General features: G+C 42.1%; 1 pseudogene; it reads left to right on the forward strand.

Moving 5' to 3' along the window:
* Positions 1–9851: 9851 nt before the first annotated feature.
* Positions 9852–9970, forward strand: LOC134945944 (5S ribosomal RNA; annotated as a pseudogene).
* The last annotated feature ends 8479 nt before the right edge of the window (positions 9971–18449 follow it).

Raw genomic sequence — 18449 nt, forward strand, 5'->3', positions numbered from 1 at the left:
CTGTTACAGTATCTGCACTTCAGTTCCATGGTTGAAGTGGAAATACCTAGACTGCACCAATGCAGTTAGTCAGTAGTATTATTATTACTACCAGTTATTTATATAGCACACACATATGGCACAGAGCTTTACAGAGAATATTTGGCCGTTCACATCAGTCCCTGCCCCAGTGGAGCTAGCACTCTATGGGGTCAATTTACTAAGCCTTGGATGGAGGTAAAGTGCATAGAGATAAGGTCCCAACCAACCAGCTCCTAACTGTTATTTTTCAAACACAGCATGTGACATGCCTGGTAGATGCTGATTGGCTGATACTTTATCTCCTGCCAAGGCTTAGTAAATAGGCCCCTATATTCCCTATCACATGCACATGCACACAAGTTCATGCTAAGGTTCATTTTTTGTTAGGAGCAGATTAACCTACCAGTATATTTTTGGAGGAACCGGAGCACATGGAGGAAACCCATGCAAGTACTGGGAGAATATAAAAACTCCACACAGTTAGAGCCATAGTGGGAATCAAACCCATGACCTCAGTGCTGTGAGGCAGGAATGCTAACCATTACACCATCCGTGCTGCCGAAGTGTTATAATATTCTTCAGAATATTGTTGCTGGATAGGGGAGACAAATTGGAATGAGGTTCCTCATCCTCATCTCTCCTATTGAGGCCTTATTGATGAGATAAAGTTAAATGACATTACTCCATACTGACCCTCTTGCTGTACTTACACAGTTTATACACAAAGTGCTTGATGGCTGACGTATAATAAATGATGATTATACACAGCACCCTACAGCAATAAGGACCCGATTACAGAAATATTACATAGATACATAGTGCCTAATTCAAGTTTACATGCAGTCCAACTACTACACATGTGCAAACTTACATATTGCATTCGCACCCCGGAAGGATGTGATCACAATTTGATTGACAGCGGTGGGCATTGGGGGAGCAGCGATGTGGCTTAAGGCGGGAGTGGGCCAGACAACAAATGCAAATCCAGACCATTTTAGGGGCATCACATGCAGCTGCTGTGAGGAGAAACATGGCTCCCAGTCAGTGCTGAAAGTAGGGTGGTACGGGGTGGTACGGAATACCATTAAGAAATATGCTGGTGTTACGCAGTACCACCAGCCCACTGCCGGTGCTGCGGGGCGCATGGTCTCTGTCCACAATGAGCATGCAACCCCTGGCAACGGGCAAGAAACCTCTGACAATGAACATGTAACACCTGGCAAAGAGCAAGAAACCCCTAGCAAAGAGCATGTAGGGCGGTAAGTCCTTCTAGAGGCATTATGTGTGTAAACAGCACTACAGGGGGCCTTATGTATGTATGTGACAATAGTGGAGCAGTATGCGTGTAAGCAGCTCAGCAGGGGGCATTGTGTGTGTAAGCGGCACTACAGGTCAGCATTATGCGTGTAAGCAGCACTGCAGGGAGCATTATGTAAGTGTAAGCAGCACTGCAGGGAGCATTATGTAAGTGAAAGCAGCACTGCAGGGAGCATTATGTAAGTGAAAGCAGCACTGCAGGGAGCATTATGTAAGTGAAAGCAGCACTGCAGGGAGCATTATGTAAGTGAAAGCAGCACTGCAGGGAGCATTATGTAAGTGAAAGCAGCACTGCAGGGAGCATTATGTAAGTGTAAGCAGCACTGCAGGGAGCATTATGTAAGTGAAAGCAGCACTGCAGGGAGCATTATGTAAGTGTAAGCAGCACTGCAGGGAGCATTATGTAAGTGAAAGCAGCACTGCAGGGAGCATTATGTAAGTGAAAGCAGCACTGCAGGGAGCATTATGTAAGTGAAAGCAGCACTGCAGGGAGCATTATGTAAGTGAAAGCAGCACTGCAGGGAGCATTATGTAAGTGAAAGCAGCACTGCAGGGAGCATTATGTAAGTGAAAGCAGCACTGCAGGGAGCATTATGTAAGTGAAAGCAGTGTAATACCCTGCTATATGAGGTATTACGTGTGGCACGCTACAGAGTATCTACATTTGATTATACAGGCAGATAATTTCCCAGCAGCCTTGGCTGCAGCTCTGGAGGTCAGGGGCAGGTCACATGACCATTGGCAGTTGGAGGGAGGACTGTTGGTCAGGACACGGTCTGAGGTAGCTGTGAGAGAGGAGGGCATCTCTGGCAGTGGAAAATTCCTGTCAGAAAATGGAGGTGCCACTGAGAGCAGCTGACAGGCAGTTGCTGTGAGAGCCACTCAGTAAAAGTCTATAAACTTCTACTTCTAATTTGCGACTGCTGCAGCGCTGGAAGCAGAGTGGGTGTCTACAGTGAGTACAGTAGAAAGCCTGCTCCCTGTGTCACCTAGCAATCCCTATTTCTCCAGCAGAGTATTACCTTTCAGTTTGCACTTACATAGAACAGCGTAACAGCAAAGCAGGGATTAGCAGGATATCCAGCTGAGGGTGAGAACTGTCATAATACATTGCACCCAGAGTATGCCTTCTAAATAGAGACTAGTGACTTCTTACCTACTGTACATTGAGAACTAGTGAGAGCAAGGAGAGACCGCTTATACTGTACATTAAGCCAGATAAGGAAATACAAGGACTTTGCCAGGGATAATTACAAGGGAAACCTACTAGCACATCGGTAGTTTCCTATTACACATACTACCGCAATGGATAGTTGGAGAAATTGTCCTAAAATGGAAGAAACAACATGATAGCTTTTTACCTCTGATATTAAACCAGGCATTTATCTAAATGGAGCTATGTAATACATTTACTGCTATCCTATTCAAAAATGTAAATATATATCACAAGGATTCCTTGCTTGTAACAAGAGCTAAAGTGCAGCTGCATTCCTCAGAAAAATTAGACAAAAGTATAGTTGCGATATAGTTTGGAGCTCTTATTCCCAGATATCTGTTGCAATATTTTGTTGTGATATTTAAAGCGCTATTCAAAATATATTTAGGTAAGGGTAAAAGAGGACTTACCAAATGTCCAGAGTTCCTGTTAAATAAAGACATTTTAATTTATATTGTTTCAATTAACGTGTTTGGGGAGAACCTCCTTGCCTCTCTGCTGGAAAGAAGACTAGATTGTCACAGCAGCACTGCAGGGGCATTATGTGTGCAAGCAGCTTTACTGGCCTTTTGCGTGTAAGTGGCACTAAAATCCCAGGGGGGTGCGCAAAATGTATGATTATGCCACTGCATGTATAGCGGTACTCAGAAGTGCTGGGAACGCTGGTGCCACCAGGAGAAGATGCAGAAAGCTGCATTTTTTGCCATAAATCCCTGGCAGCAAGTAAATAGAAGCCTTACTGTGGGTCATAATTTATAAGGGGCATTTTTATGTGTGGGGCATAAAATGGTGTGAGTGGCATAACTGTTTGTGGTATAATATGTAACAGGCATTACAGTGTGTGGCATAATGTGTGATGGGCATTATGTTGTCTGGCATAATGTGTCATGGGCATTATGGTGTGTGGCATAATGTGTAATAAACATTATGGTGTTTGGTATAATATGTAATGGGCATTATGGTGTTTTGCATAAGGTGTAAAGGGCATTATGGTGTTTGGCATAATGTGTAAGGGTCATTACGGTGTGTGGCATAATGTAGTCATATCCCTATTGTCATGTAGCCACTCGCTTAGTTTCATGTGACTACTATTTTTAATTATCAGTACCACTAAGAAAAAATTCTACTTGCACCACTGCTCCTGGTGTACCTGCATATGCTGCCAGGCTGCGTATACATGGGTCAACCCTTATTGATGTGATCGCAATTTAATTGCGATACATTGCAATTAGCTTGTGATCCCTGTGCAGGGTGGTGCTTCTCATGCTGGTCGGCTTTGCTCTTTGCTGGGCGGTACTTATCATGAGATTTTCTCAGTTGCAGATTTTGCTGTTAAGCAGAATATTCTACTGACAGATGGAGCCTCACTCATTGAGTGTGGCTACATCACTAGCGGGGGCACCCGGCGTGCCTGGGCGTGTCTGTGTCTAGCCACACCGCCAAGTGCACAGAGACGCTCCTATTCACTTTGACTGGTGAGCGTGCTCGTCTACGATGCAGGCGTGTCCCATTCATGCCCAGTAGTCTGCCCCACTGGGCTCACTCCATTGCAGATGGAGCCATGATTAGCATGGCTCCGTCTGTATACTGAATTAGGCCCATAGTGTTATCAGTTGCTTTACTCCCTCCTTTATCTCTCAGTGAGAGGTATACTGTAGGAAGTAGTAAAGCAGCTAATTACTTTATACTGTAAGTATCTGTGAGATGTATAAACTGTGTTCTCTTTTGTGGTGAGGCCAATGGCTGGGGAGGCACTGGCTAGTATCAGAGCCAGATTTACACACATATACTGTATGATTTGGTGGTGAGTTTTCACTACAAAAATGATTCGAATAATACAAAGATGGTATGTATAAGATACAAATGTTGTCTTTGAGTTATTCTACACGTTTATAGTTAATACTCTGGAGTATGCTGGAGTATGACAGTCGATGCTCTGCCATCCCTGCCTACCTATCACTGTTTTTTAAAGGGAAACAGTTTACAGAGGTGAGAGGCTGACACAGAAGCAAGAGAGGTAAATGAGAACATTATCATTGTTGTGATAGATGTGTGAGAGGGCTCATTATAAGGGCTTGTATTTTAAAGTGCTGCTTGGATTTCTAAGTGTGAGTTGGTAACAGCAAAAGGTGATGTAAGCTTAGAGAAAAGGAGGTGCAGTGAGCTGGAACAACTGCAACTGCTAAGTGGAGTATCGGTGCCGCTGCAGAGAGGACTACGGCTGCATAAAAGTGAAGGACCAAGAACCGCACAAAGGCCCTCATTCCGAGTTGTTCGCTCGTTATTTTTCTTTGCATCGCAGCGATTTTCCGCAAACTGCGCATGCGCAATGTTCGCACCGCACCTGCGCCAAGTAAATTTGCTAAGAAGTTTGGTATTTTACTCACGGCTTAATGAAGAAATTTCTTCGTTCTGGTGATCGGAGTGTGATTGACAGGAAGTGGGTGTTTTTGGGCGGAAACTGGCCGTTTTATGGGAGTGTGTGAAAAAACGCTGCAGTTTCTGGGAAAAACGCGGGAGTGGCTGGAGAAACGGGGGAGTGTCTGGGCGAACGCTGGGTGTGTTTGTGACGTCAAACCAGGAACGAAAAGGACTGAACTGATCGCAGATGCCGAGTAAGTATCGGGCTACTCGAAAGCTGCAAAGACATTTCTGATCGCTATTCTATTCACAATTTTGCGAATCTTTCGTTCGCTAATCTGCAAAGCTAAGATTCACTCCCAGTAGGCGGTGGCTTAGCGTGTGCAAAGCTGCTAAAAGCAGCTAGCGAGCGAACAACTCGGAATGAGGGCCAAAGATAGATAAGTATAAGCCAGCTTAATTATTGTATAAGTGAGATTGTTTGTCTTCTACTTTTTCTTTTCGCTTCTTTTCTTTGAGAGTAACAGGGAGTTAGACCTTACAAACAATATGGGAGGGGCTGTGATTGGGGACCTCACTCAGTGCATGTCGTGCAAGATGTATGCACACCTGGAGCTACCGGCCTAGTGTGATTACATCTGCACGAGGTGTATGCGAACGGTTGCCCTGGAAGCCCAGGTAACCGATCTAGAGCAAACCGTTACGCGACTGAGGGAGATTCACAATCTCGAGCGAACTTAAGACAGAACGGTGGAGGAGTTGCAGGAGGGGTCACTGGTAGAAGAGGATGATGATCAGGTAGCCAGCTGGGTCACAGTTAGAAGGAAGAAAAAGAGGGGGAGGCACGACATCTCTGAACTATCAAACCCGAACAAATTTGCCCGACTGGACGAGGAATAGGAGGATGATAGTAAAGAAATGACGGTGCCGGAGGAGACTGCTACCTCTAGCATCCAGAGGAGCGGTCCCTCTGGTGCAGTTGGGATAAAAGATAGTGAGGTACCTAGTCCGATGGTGGGGATTCTATCATCAGGAAGGCAGATAGGGCAATCTTCTACCGGGACCTTGGTCGCCGTACAGTCTGTTGTCTCCCGGGTGCCCGGGTACGGCACATGGCGGACCGGGTAGATAGATTGTTGGGAGGGGCTGGGAAAGACACGGCACTCTTGGTGCACATTGGCACCAATGACAAAGTTAACGAAAGGTGGGATGTCCTTAAGAAAGACTATAGGGCCTTAGGAAAGAAACTTAAGGCAAGGACATCTAAGGTAATATTCTCTGAAATATTACCCGTGCCACGCGCTAGTCCAGGGAGACAGAGGGAGATTAGGGAGGACAATGTGTGGTGCAGGAAGGAGGGGTTTGTGTTCCTGGAACACTGGGCGAACTTCTCAGTCAGGCGCCATCTCTTTTGCCGTGACGGATTGCACCTGACTGAGGAGGGGGCAGCGGTGCTGGGGGGAAGGATGGTTAGAAGGTTGGAGGAGATTTTAAACTAGGAGCCTGGGGGGAGGATTTAGCTAGAAACTACGGGTCATGCATTGAGAATAGTGGGGATGGCTGTAGTAAACGAAATGTGGGAGAAGTTGGGGGGAGGGTAAGAGCAGGCGGTAAGGTTACTAACATGGGTACTAAAAGAGATTTTATCAAAGCACTAACCAATGACGATTACAGGTCATCATTGCTACATAAGGTGAAAGATGTCCCTAATGCAAGGGAAAATACTTATCTGAGTTGTATGTATGTAAACGCTAGAAGCATTACTGGTAAAAAGGGCTAACTAGAAATACTTGCAACAAGCAAACAATATGATATTATAGGCATTACTAAAACTTGGTGGAACGAATCTCATGATTGGACAGTCAATCTAGAGGGCTATACACTGTTTAGGAAAGACACTAAATAAAAAGGGAGGAGGGGTGTGTCTTTACGTAAAGCAATTTTTAAAACCTGATATACGGGAAGATATTCAGGAGGGGACTGTAGACACTGTTGAGACATCATGGGTAGAAATTGCATACGGGGAAAAAGGAATAAAAAAGTTAGTATTGGGTGTATGCTATAGGCCGCCTGGTATCAACGCATCTGATGAGGAATTGTTACTAAAGCAAATTGAAAGAGCAGCAGGAGTAGGAGACATAGTAGTGATGGGAGATTTTAACTATCCAGAAATAATCTGGAAAAATGATTCATGTGATACTGCTAGGGGCAATATGATTTTAAACACACTTAATGATAACTACTTAGTTCAACTAATTGAGGAACCAACTAGGTACAATGCCATCTTAGACCTGGTATTAACAAACAATGGGGATTTGGTATCAGGTATTATAGTAGGGGAACCCATAGGAAACAGCGACCACAATATGGTCACATTCAATATCAGTTTTCATAAACAGCCCTATACTGGCTCAACTAGGACTCTAAACTTTAGCAAAGCGAATTTTGAAAAGATGAGGGTATTTTTCAGGGATATTGAATGGGAAGGTTTGTTTTTAGGAAAAAATACTACGGAGAAATGGGAGGTACTAAAATTCCTGCTAGCTAAAAATACACTCAAACTTATTCCTACGAGCAGCAAAAAAAGTTATAAAAACCATAAACCGATGTGGCTTAAAAAAAAGATAAAGGAACTTATGGGCAAGAAAAGGAGAGCATTTAAAAAATACAAATCTGACGGGGAAGCAGAGTCATTTCAGCATTATAAGAAATGTAACAAAATAGGAAGGAAGTAGTCTGTGACCGATGAAAACATTTAAAGATTAATAAATCACCAGGTCCCGATTGTATTCACCCAAGGGTTCTAATGGAGCTTCACTCTGAACTTGCAAAACCGCTATTTTTGATCTTTAAGGATTCAGTAATATCAGGTATGGTTCCCAAAGACTGACGCATAGCGGAAGTAGTGCCTATATTCAAAAAGGGAAGTAAAGCTGAACCAGGTAATTATAGACCATTTAGTCTTACATCTATAGTGGGGAAAGTATTGGAAGTTATTCTAAGAGATATTATTCAGAAGTTCCTTGAAGTCAATAAGGTCATTAAAAGGAATCAACATGGGTTTATGAAGGACAGATCCTGTCAAACCAATTTACTTGGCTTTTATTAAACAGTAAGCGCAAACCTAGATCAGGGTAAAGATGTGGATGTAATCTTTTTAGATTTTGCCAAAGCATTCAACACTGTACCACACATGAGACTTATCTACAAGCTACAAGAATCAGGGCACAATATGCACTTGGGTCAAAAACTGGTTAGATAATAGGGAGCAGCGCGTTGTGGTTAATGGATCTTTTTCAACTTGGACTGAAGTGCTAAGTGGTGTGCCGCAAGGCTCAGTATTAGGATCGCTATTGTTCAATATTTTCATTAACGACCTAACAGAAGGTCTAGAGAGCATGGTGTAAATTTTTGCAGATGATACCAAATTGTGGAAAGTTATTAATGCGGAGGGGGATGCTGAGTTGCTTCAGAATGACTTAGTTAAATTAGAGGCTTGGGCAGCGAAATGGAGAATGCGCTTCAATACAGCCAAGTGTAAGGTAATGCACTGTGGTAACAAGAACAAAAATAACACCTACTACTAAATGGGGTAAAATTAGGAGATTCTGTATTGGAAAAGGACTTAGGTGTCTTCATAGATAGCAAACTAAGCAGTAGTACCCAAAGTAGGACTGCAGCAAAGCAGTGACATGCAGTGAGGTCAATGGCTGGGGAGGCACTGGCTAGTATCTGCCGGATTTACTGCATATACAGTACCACACCTTCCCTGTGATATTTTGGAATATGGCGCACTGTGCAGCTGCTTCATGGAAGAGAACAAGCCCGTGACCGGGTGAAACACGTTTTCCCCACTTTCCTGCGGACCCCCTCCCACCTGAAGACTGCATGGGTGATATTCGATATTTACCTGCATTTAACTAATTATTTTCCTGGTTCCAATCTATTTATCATTTGCTTAAGTGAGACCTCTTTATCGCATACTACTACTGGATCTTTCCAGGGGTATTATAATTAAGCTTCTAGTGATATGTAACCATGTTGTGTTTCACCAAATATTATTTTTGATGTTTCATCTTTACTTTGTTAGATGCGGGTAAAACCCCTCATTGAATGAATGCAGATTTCCTCAGGTACACACATATAATATTTTGTGTGGTCACGCAGCCATATCTGCTCTAAAATCTCAAACTGTGTGTTTTCATGATTTCACTTCGCTATAACTCTGAGTCCTGTATATATCATATTTTTCTGACTAAATTGCATATATGTCCGAAGACTGAAATCAGTACAACCATAATAAGTCTTTGATACATGACCTATTGTGTTGACTATTTGATATTTTACAAACTGCATGGGGTTCTTTTGACTGAATTCAGTATAACCCAATATGCCTTTGGGCGTATGATCTAGTGTGTTTAAGGTTGACCAATGGGGTCTTCACCATTACTGGCATCTTACTGTACAATTTAAGGTACACGTTTAGGACTAGCAGTGGTGTGTGATTTTGCACCAAGTCCTCTGCCGGTAATTTGACCTTAAGCAGGAGGTCTTTCAACATCTATTTTCCTCCTGCCCAAATATCCTCAGTGCTAACACTCTCAAATTTACACACGGCATGATTGGTTCTTGCTCGATATTGCTATATTTATTACAGTGATTCCCATGTCCATGCAATTCCCTCTCTTTCTCTTTTTCTCTTTTTTTCTTCTTTTTTCATCCTATTCTTTTTTCCGTGAACTCTCATCCACGATTCTGGTGAACATGTCCCCCAGGAGACACGTCTCTCCCGTCTAACGAGGACAGCAGATTCACGCTCCAATATCTATCCTTCCCTTCTTTTTCCCCTCCATCTCCTTTTTTCCTCCATTCCCCTCTCAGAGGGTAATCTATCTTCTGTTTCGGTGCACTCTCATTAGTGGCACAGGGCAAATCTTCCTACTACCATACCCCTACGCTCACGCCTAATCTCGTCTGATCTTGGAAGCTAAATGGAGGTGGGCTAGGTCAGTACCTAGTTGGGCGACCACTAGGGAATACCCAGTGCAGTAGGAAGGCTGCATTCCCTGTGAGATAACACTAACAGCAGGATCACCACTTTCACTTATTCTTAGTACTTCATTGTGTTCATATCTTATCTCTCTCTCCAAGAAGGACTCAAATTATCAGGGCTAGATCTCAGTCAGGGTGTATTCCCTCACTTGAAATCATCCCTACTTAGGGCTTTATTAATACAAACACAGTTTGTACAGATCTTTAGCAGACGGAAGCAGCATGGTATGTAGCTATCTTCCAATATGCATTTATCTGAGCATAAAATAAGATCTGAACATTTCTAATTTCAGAAAAATAAATTTCTTGTTTCATTTTTTGGAATGCTATTATCCATTTATGTTAAACTTAATCACTGATTTTTTCCCATTTATTTTATGAGTACAAATAAAGATTTGACTATATTTTTATACACATCACTAATCAATAGACAACACGATACAACAAGAGTGCGCCCAAACAAGAGTCATACTTTTTTCTCCTTTTGTTACAAGATGGTGAGAGAGCCACTCTTCCGTATCATGGTAAGTATACTCATACTGAGGTAGGGAACCGGCCAAATTATGCCCCTTTCCCATGCTTGTCATTCTCTACCCAGGCTGTGCTCTTATGGGGCTCCCCCTGCATATCACCCTCTTTCTCCAGGGACATGCAGCACAAACAGTCCCCAATGCAGTGCCACCCGGGGGCATATTTAGAATTTTATTTTATTTATTTATTATTATTTTTTTTGGGGGGGGGCAGAAATCCTTCACAGTAGAAAATAATATAATGTATAATGTCTTAGAGACATAAACTATATTTTAATAATCAATTCAGAATTAAAAAAATGCATATCCTAGCAAAGAATCAAACCCATGACCACAGCATTCTAAAGCAAAGCACCTAACCATTAGTCCACCAAACTACTTGCAGTACGAAAGTTTTGTTTGGAATATTAAATGCCTACGAAAACAACATTTTGTTAAATAAATAGAAACATTTCACCCTAGTTGGGAATCAAAACCATGTCCTCCAACATTCACCCTAACTGATGCCTATAGCAGATAGTTATGTTTAAAATAAAATCATAAAAATCAATGTGTTAAATAAATATAATTGCAGCTCATAGTGGGGTTTGAATCTAGGACATCTTGGTTGCTAGCCAGCATGCCTAACCACTAGACTACTGACTCATCAACACAAGCATGCTGACTAATCCATATATTACATCTATAGTAAATTGAGAGGGGTAGGGGGTGTCACCAGCCCCTGCTCTGGCAGGTTGGGTGCCTCTGCCTAGGGCTGGGCTGATGTTATGTGGCCAGGTGGCCAGAGCTCATCATACTGCCCAGAGGATAAGCTGCACTGCTGCAGCTTCAACACAAAACTGTATGTACTGTCGCTGTGTTACAGCAGAGGGGAGCCTCGGGGAACATGCTACTCACCCACATTCAAATTCAGATCCTCACAGACCTCCTCTCCATGTATGGGAGAGGTGATTGGAGGAAGGGGCACTATCAGAATGATAGACAGAGGGGAGAGCCAGAGAGGGGCAGCCCTGTCAATGAGGCAGAGTTAGAGCTGCCTCTTCTCCTCATTTTTTTGAATGGGCTTTTTCTGCAGGTGGCTTGGCCCCACCCCCCACATCAGCCACTTTATTATTGACAGCCAGAGGCACTGCTTCCACTGCCTCCCATCCACAGCTGCCTGCATTTTCACAGCCTAAATGATGAGAATAATACAAAGAAGATTTATATGACACAGAATAGGTGTTATAAATATCTTCTTTGTATTATTTTAATCACTATGACAGGGGAGGCACTGCCTCCCCTGCCTACCCTGACTGCAAATCCCTGCAGCAAAGAAGGCTAATAAGATATTAGCATGCATAAAACAGGGAATTGATGCTAGGGACAAGAGTATTATACTCCCATTATATAAATCACTTGTGAGGCCACACCTTGAATAATGTGTACAATTCTGGGCACCTTAGTACAAAAAGGATATCCTGGAGCTAGAAAAGGTTCAAAGGTGGGCGACCAAACTAATTAAGGTTATGGAGACGCTGGAATACGAGGAAAGGCTTGCAAGACTAGGCATGTTTACACTGGAAAAGAGGAGATTAAGAGGGGACATGATCAACATTTACAAATATATAAGGGGACATTATACAGATCTTGCGCAGGACCTGTTTTTGGTTAGATCAACACAGAGAACTCGTGGACACTCGCTCAGGTTAGAGGAGATTCCGCACAATACAGCGTAAAGGCTTTTTTACGGTAAGGATGATACGTGTTTGGAATTCCCTGCATGAGGGAGTTGTAATGGCAGACTCAGTCAACACCTTTAAGAATGGGTTAGATACATTCCTAATGGATAAGGATATCCAGGGTTACAGGGCATAGCACTATGGTTATTATAAAAAAGAGGGGTAAAACGTAACAGCAGTCATCAACTTCAGTCAAATTTTCTACAAAATAATCGTGTATAGGAGACCACAATAGGTTGAACTCGATGGACAATTGTCTTTTTCAACCTTAGATAATATGTTACTATGTTACTATGTTACTATGTAGGAAGGTTAAAAAAAAGAGAGATTACAGAAGTCTACAGTAAGTGGGAAATTACAAGTGCCTGGATGAGAGTGTGGTAGCATATAAGGTGAGAGAAGTTCTGTTTTTAGTGAAATTTGGAACATGTGAGTGTCAAGATTGTAAGATAGACTGAATAAATGGAGTGAAAAGAGATAGAAGTTGAGGTGAAACCAAGGCTGCAGAGGAGAATGTGGTCCTGTCCACAGATAAAGTACAGGAGGTGAGTGCGTTCAGGGTGGGATTATTAGAAAACACTGACATCCAGAAGGAAATAGCAGAAAGACAGAAAGTGAGGATGGATGTCTACTAGAATTTATCATGACATGTCGGCATTTCTGTCTTTCTGCTATCTCTTCTATCTCTCTTAACTCCCTGCATTCAGTCTACTTTCTTACAATCTTGACACTCCTGGCAAAGGACCATGGCCCCCGGGGTCCTGGGGGCCCACACCGGACACCCTGCACCAATTTTTTAAATACTCACCTCTCCAGAGTCCCCCACCGATGGTGCGGCTGCCTTTTTTCTGGAGATTTGCGCATATGCACTGCAGTAAGGAAAATATATGGGCATTTGGCCACTGTGCCATTTCCCCAGAGAGTTGCACATTAGTAATAGAGTCTGTGCCCCTCTAGTGCTCAGACTTGTGCTGATGGGTGCCGGCTGCAGAGAATGGGGACCCGAAGGTGGATTATGGACACAGGCCTCCTCCTCTGTTCATACGCCCGTGAGCACCGGGTACAGTAATGAGAACCGCCAGTCTGGTATGTGACATTATCTAAATATCATGAAAAAGAATGATTGGTTTAACATACAGTTTGCCCCTCTATCTATTGGGTGGTCACACATGCTCTGTTGGTGGGAATATACCTCTCCAGTAAGAAGAGAAATTCTGAAACATGTGGTAAACATGATTACTCAGTAAGTAATGATTTACATCTACTATGGTAAAATATCACCTCAAACCATGACAGAAAAATTAACAAATGTGCATATGCGTGACCGCAGTGCGCAAGCTTTCAGGAAGCAATCGCGGTGGGCATCGGGGGGGGGGGGGCGATGTAATGTTGGGAGGGAGTATATCAGGAAACACTGGCGTGTTGTTGCCATTTCAGGGCCGGCCGATAACGTCGCTTGCGTGTCCTGCAATCGGAATCATGGCGGCGGTTCATCTGCCTGAGCAGCCAAGCTACGTAGCCTGGTGTCAAGCTCTATTTGAGGTTTTTGCGATGCGATTGCAATTGAATTGCGATCACATCGCTGGGCAGAACCACACATACTGGGTTGCCCCCAGCATGCAATTTTAGTAGCCAACTCTGAATAACCCTCAAAGTTTTTGTGATTCATGTGAAATTCTGTCTACACTAGCACTGCAATGTTGTTCATTGTTAATCAGACAGAAACTTCTGTTGTTACAATGTAGAGATACATACAGTAGTTTGTTTATGTGATTTACTTGCTAAAATAATGATTATATTTGCAACTGTATAGCTGTAAAATCCACATTACAAAAGCAGGTAAGGTATTTTAGCTTAGCAGAAGTGTGAACGGTTGTATCGCAGAGCGCCTGCAAACATTTTTTGTGTAGTTTCAGAGTAGCTCAAAACCTACTCAGCGCGTGCGATCTCTTCAGACTATTCAGTTCCTTATTTGACGTCACACACCCGCACTGCGTTCGCCCAGCCACACCTGTGTTTTCCCAGATACGCCTGCGTTTTTCCGAACACTGCCTGAAAACGGTCAGTTGCCACCCAGAAACGCCCACTTGATGTCAATCACTCTGCAGCAACCAGTGCGACTGAAATGCATAGCTAGACCCTGTTCAAAACTGCATCGTTCGTTGTGCCCATACATCGCGTGTGCGCATTGTGCCGCATGCACAGAACTGCCGTTTTTTTTAGCCTGATCACTGTGAACCAATGTAGCTAGCGATCAACTCGGAATGACCCCCATAGTTAGAAGTATGTTAAAAGATGGACAGATAAAATGTTGAGTTCTTATTGACCAAATAATTTACATTTTGATGGAATGAACTGGATCAAATCAGGATATGCCCAGATTTGAAGGAGTAAAGAACCTCTAATTTCAATAACCTGCAAAAACAAAATGTTTAATTGTTTAAAAAGGCCTTTTTTCTCTCTATGAATTAAATGGACTTTTGTTGCTGCTTGGAGGTGCTGTTGAGGAGCAGTGATTGTATTTCAATGGGAAAACTTTTGTGCCAAACATGTGCATATACTGCTGTACCCAAACATACAAATATGCTGATAATAATGTCATACAATAGTTTACCACACAAAATTAATTTAAGACAAAAATGCCACTGGAATAAGCTGTATTTTGGAGAAAATTTTAAAAAGATAACAGTAAGGAAATGTGTAGCCCTAGTGCTACATCAAAGATAACACTAAGGAAATGTGTGGTCCTAGTGCTACAACAAAGACAACAGTAAGGAAATGTGTGGTCCTAGTGCTACAACAAAGATAACAGTAAGGGAATGTATGGTCCTAGTGCTACAACAAAGATAACAGTAAGCAAATGTATGGTCCTAGTGCTGGAACAAAGATAACAGTAAGGAAATGTGTGGTCCTAGTGCTACAACAAAGATAATAGTAAGGGAATGTATGGTCCTAGTGCTACAACAAAGATAACAGTAAGGAAATGTGTAGCCCTAGTGCTGCAGCAAAGATAACAGTAAGGAAATGTGGGGTCCTAGTGCTACAACAAAGATAACAGTAAGGAAATATATGGTCCTAGTGCTACAACAAAGATAACAGTAAGGAAATGTATGGTCCTAGTGCTACAACAAAGATAATAGTAAGGGAATGTATGGTCCTAGTGCTACAACAAAGATAACAGTAAGGAAATGTGTAGCCCTAGTGCTGCAGCAAAGATAACAGTAAGGAAATGTGTGGTCCTAGTGCTACAACAAAGATAATAGTAAGGGAATGTATGGTCCTAGTGCTGCAATAAAGATAACAGTAAGGAAATGTGTGGTCCTAGTGCTACAACAAAGATAACAGTAAGGAAATGTGTAGCCCTAGTGCTGCAGCAAATATAACAGTAAGGAAATGTGTGGTCCTAGTGCTACAACAAAGATAATAGTAAGGGAATGTATGGTCCTAGTGCTACAATAAAGATAACAGTAAGGGAATGTATGGTCCTAGTGCTACAATAAAGATAACAGTAAGGAAATGTATAGTCCTAGTGCTACAACAAAGATAGCAGCAAAGAAATGTGTGGTCCTAGTGCTACAACAAAGATAACAGTAAGGACATGTATGGTCCAAGAGCTACAGCAAAGATAACAGTAAGGAAATGTGTGGTCCCAGTGCTACAACAAAGAAAACAGTAAGGAAATGTCTGGTCCTATTTCTACAACAAAGATAACAGTTAGGAAATGTCTGGTCCCAGTGCTACAACAAAGATAACAATTATGCAATGTATGGTCCTAGTTCTACAACAAAGATAACAGTAAAGAAATTTGTGGTCCTAGTGCTACAACACAGATAACAGTAAGGACATGTGGGGACCTAGTGCTACAACAAAGATAACAGTAAGGACATGTGGGGTCCTAGTGCTACAACAAAGATAACATTAAGGAAATGTGTGGTCCTAGTGCTACAACAAAGATAACAGCAAGGAAATGTGTGGCCCCAGTGCTACAACAATGAAAACAGTAAGGAAATGCATGGTCCTACTGTTACAACATAAATAACATTAAGGAAATGTGTGGTCCTACTGCTACAAAATAAATAACATTAAGGAAATGTGTGGTCCTACTGCTACAACAAAGATAACATTAAGGAAATGCATGGTCCTAGTGCTACAACAAAGATAACAGTAAAGAAATGTGTGGTCCTAGTGCTACAACAAAGATAACAGTAAGGACATGTGTGGTCCTAGTGCTACAACAAAGATAACATTAAGGGAATGTATGATCCTAGAGCTACAGAAAAGATAACAGTAAGGAAATGTGTGGTCCTAGTGCTACAACAAAGATAACAGGAAGGACATGTGTGGTCCTAGTGCTAAAACAAAGATAACAGGAAGGACATGTGTGGCACTAGTGCTACAACAAAGATAACAGGAAGGACATGTGTGGCACTAGTGCTACAACAAAGATAACAGGAAGGACATGTGTGGTCCTAGTGCTACAACAAAGATAACAGGAAGGACATGTGTGGCACTAGTGCTACAGCAAAGAGAAAATAAGGAAATGCATGGTCCTAGTGGTACAACAAAAATAACAGTAAGGAAATGTATGATCCTAGAGCTACAGCAAAGGTAACAGTAAGGAAATGTATGGTCCTAGTGCTACAACAAAGATAACAGTAAAGAAATGTGTGGTCCTAGTGCTACAACAAAGATAACAGTAAAGAAATGTGTGGTCCTAGTGCTACAACAAAGATAACAGTAAGGAAATGTGTAGCCCTAGTGCTGCAGCAAAGATAACAGTAAGGAAATGTGTGGTCCTAGTGCTACAACAAAGATAATAGTAAGGGAATGTATGGTCCTAGTGCTACAATAAAGATAACAGTAAGGGAATGTATGGTCCTAGTGCTACAATAAAGATAACAGTAAGGAAATGTGTGGTCCTAGTGCTACAACAAAGATAATAGTAAGGGAATGTATGGTCCTAGTGCTACAATAAAGATAACAGTAAGGAAATGTGTGGTCCTAGTGCTACAACAAAGATAACAGTAAGGAAATGTGTAGCCCTAGTGCTGCAGCAAAGATAACAGTAAGGAAATGTGTGGTCCTAGTGCTACAACAAAGATAATAGTAAGGGAATGTATGGTCCTAGTGCTACAATAAAGATAACAGTAAGGGAATGTATGGTCCTAGTGCTACAATAAAGATAACAGTAAGGAAATGTATAGTCCTAATGCTACAACAAAGATAGCAGCAAAGAAATGTGTGGTCCTAGTGCTACAACAAAGATAACAGTAAGGACATGTATGGTCCAAGAGCTACAGCAAAGATAACAGTAAGGAAATGTGTGGTCCCAGTGCTACAACAAAGAAAACAGTAAGGAAATGTCTGGTCCTATTTCTACAACAAAGATAACAGTTAGGAAATGTCTGGTCCCAGTGCTACAACAAAGATAACAATTATGCAATGTATGGTCCTAGTTCTACAACAAAGATAACAGTAAAGAAATTTGTGGTCCTAGTGCTACAACACAGATAACAGTAAGGACATGTGGGGACCTAGTGCTACAACAAAGATAACAGTAAGGACATGTGGGGTCCTAGTGCTACAACAAAGATAACATTAAGGAAATGTGTGGTCCTAGTGCTACAACAAAGATAACAGCAAGGAAATGTGTGGCCCCAGTGCTACAACAATGAAAACAGTAAGGAAATGCATGGTCCTACTGTTACAACATAAATAACATTAAGGAAATGTGTGGTCCTACTGCTACAAAATAAATAACATTAAGGAAATGTGTGGTCCTACTGCTACAACAAAGATAACATTAAGGAAATGCATGGTCCTAGTGCTACAACAAAGATAACAGTAAAGAAATGTGTGGTCCTAGTGCTACAACAAAGATAACAGTAAGGACATGTGTGGTCCTAGTGCTACAACAAAGATAACATTAAGGGAATGTATGATCCTAGAGCTACAGAAAAGATAACAGTAAGGAAATGTGTGGTCCTAGTGCTACAACAAAGATAACAGGAAGGACATGTGTGGTCCTAGTGCTACAACAAAGATAACAGGAAGGACATGTGTGGCACTAGTGCTACAGCAAAGAGAACAATAAGGAAATGCGTGGTCCTAGTGGTACAACAAAAATAACAGTAAGGAAATGTATGATCCTAGAGCTACAGCAAAGGTAACAGTAAGGAAATGTATGGTCCTAGTGCTACAACAAAGATAACAGTAAAGAAATGTGTGGTC

This window comes from Pseudophryne corroboree, chromosome 7 (assembly GCF_028390025.1).
Source record: "Pseudophryne corroboree isolate aPseCor3 chromosome 7, aPseCor3.hap2, whole genome shotgun sequence".
Classification (NCBI taxonomy): Eukaryota; Metazoa; Chordata; class Amphibia; order Anura; family Myobatrachidae; genus Pseudophryne; species Pseudophryne corroboree.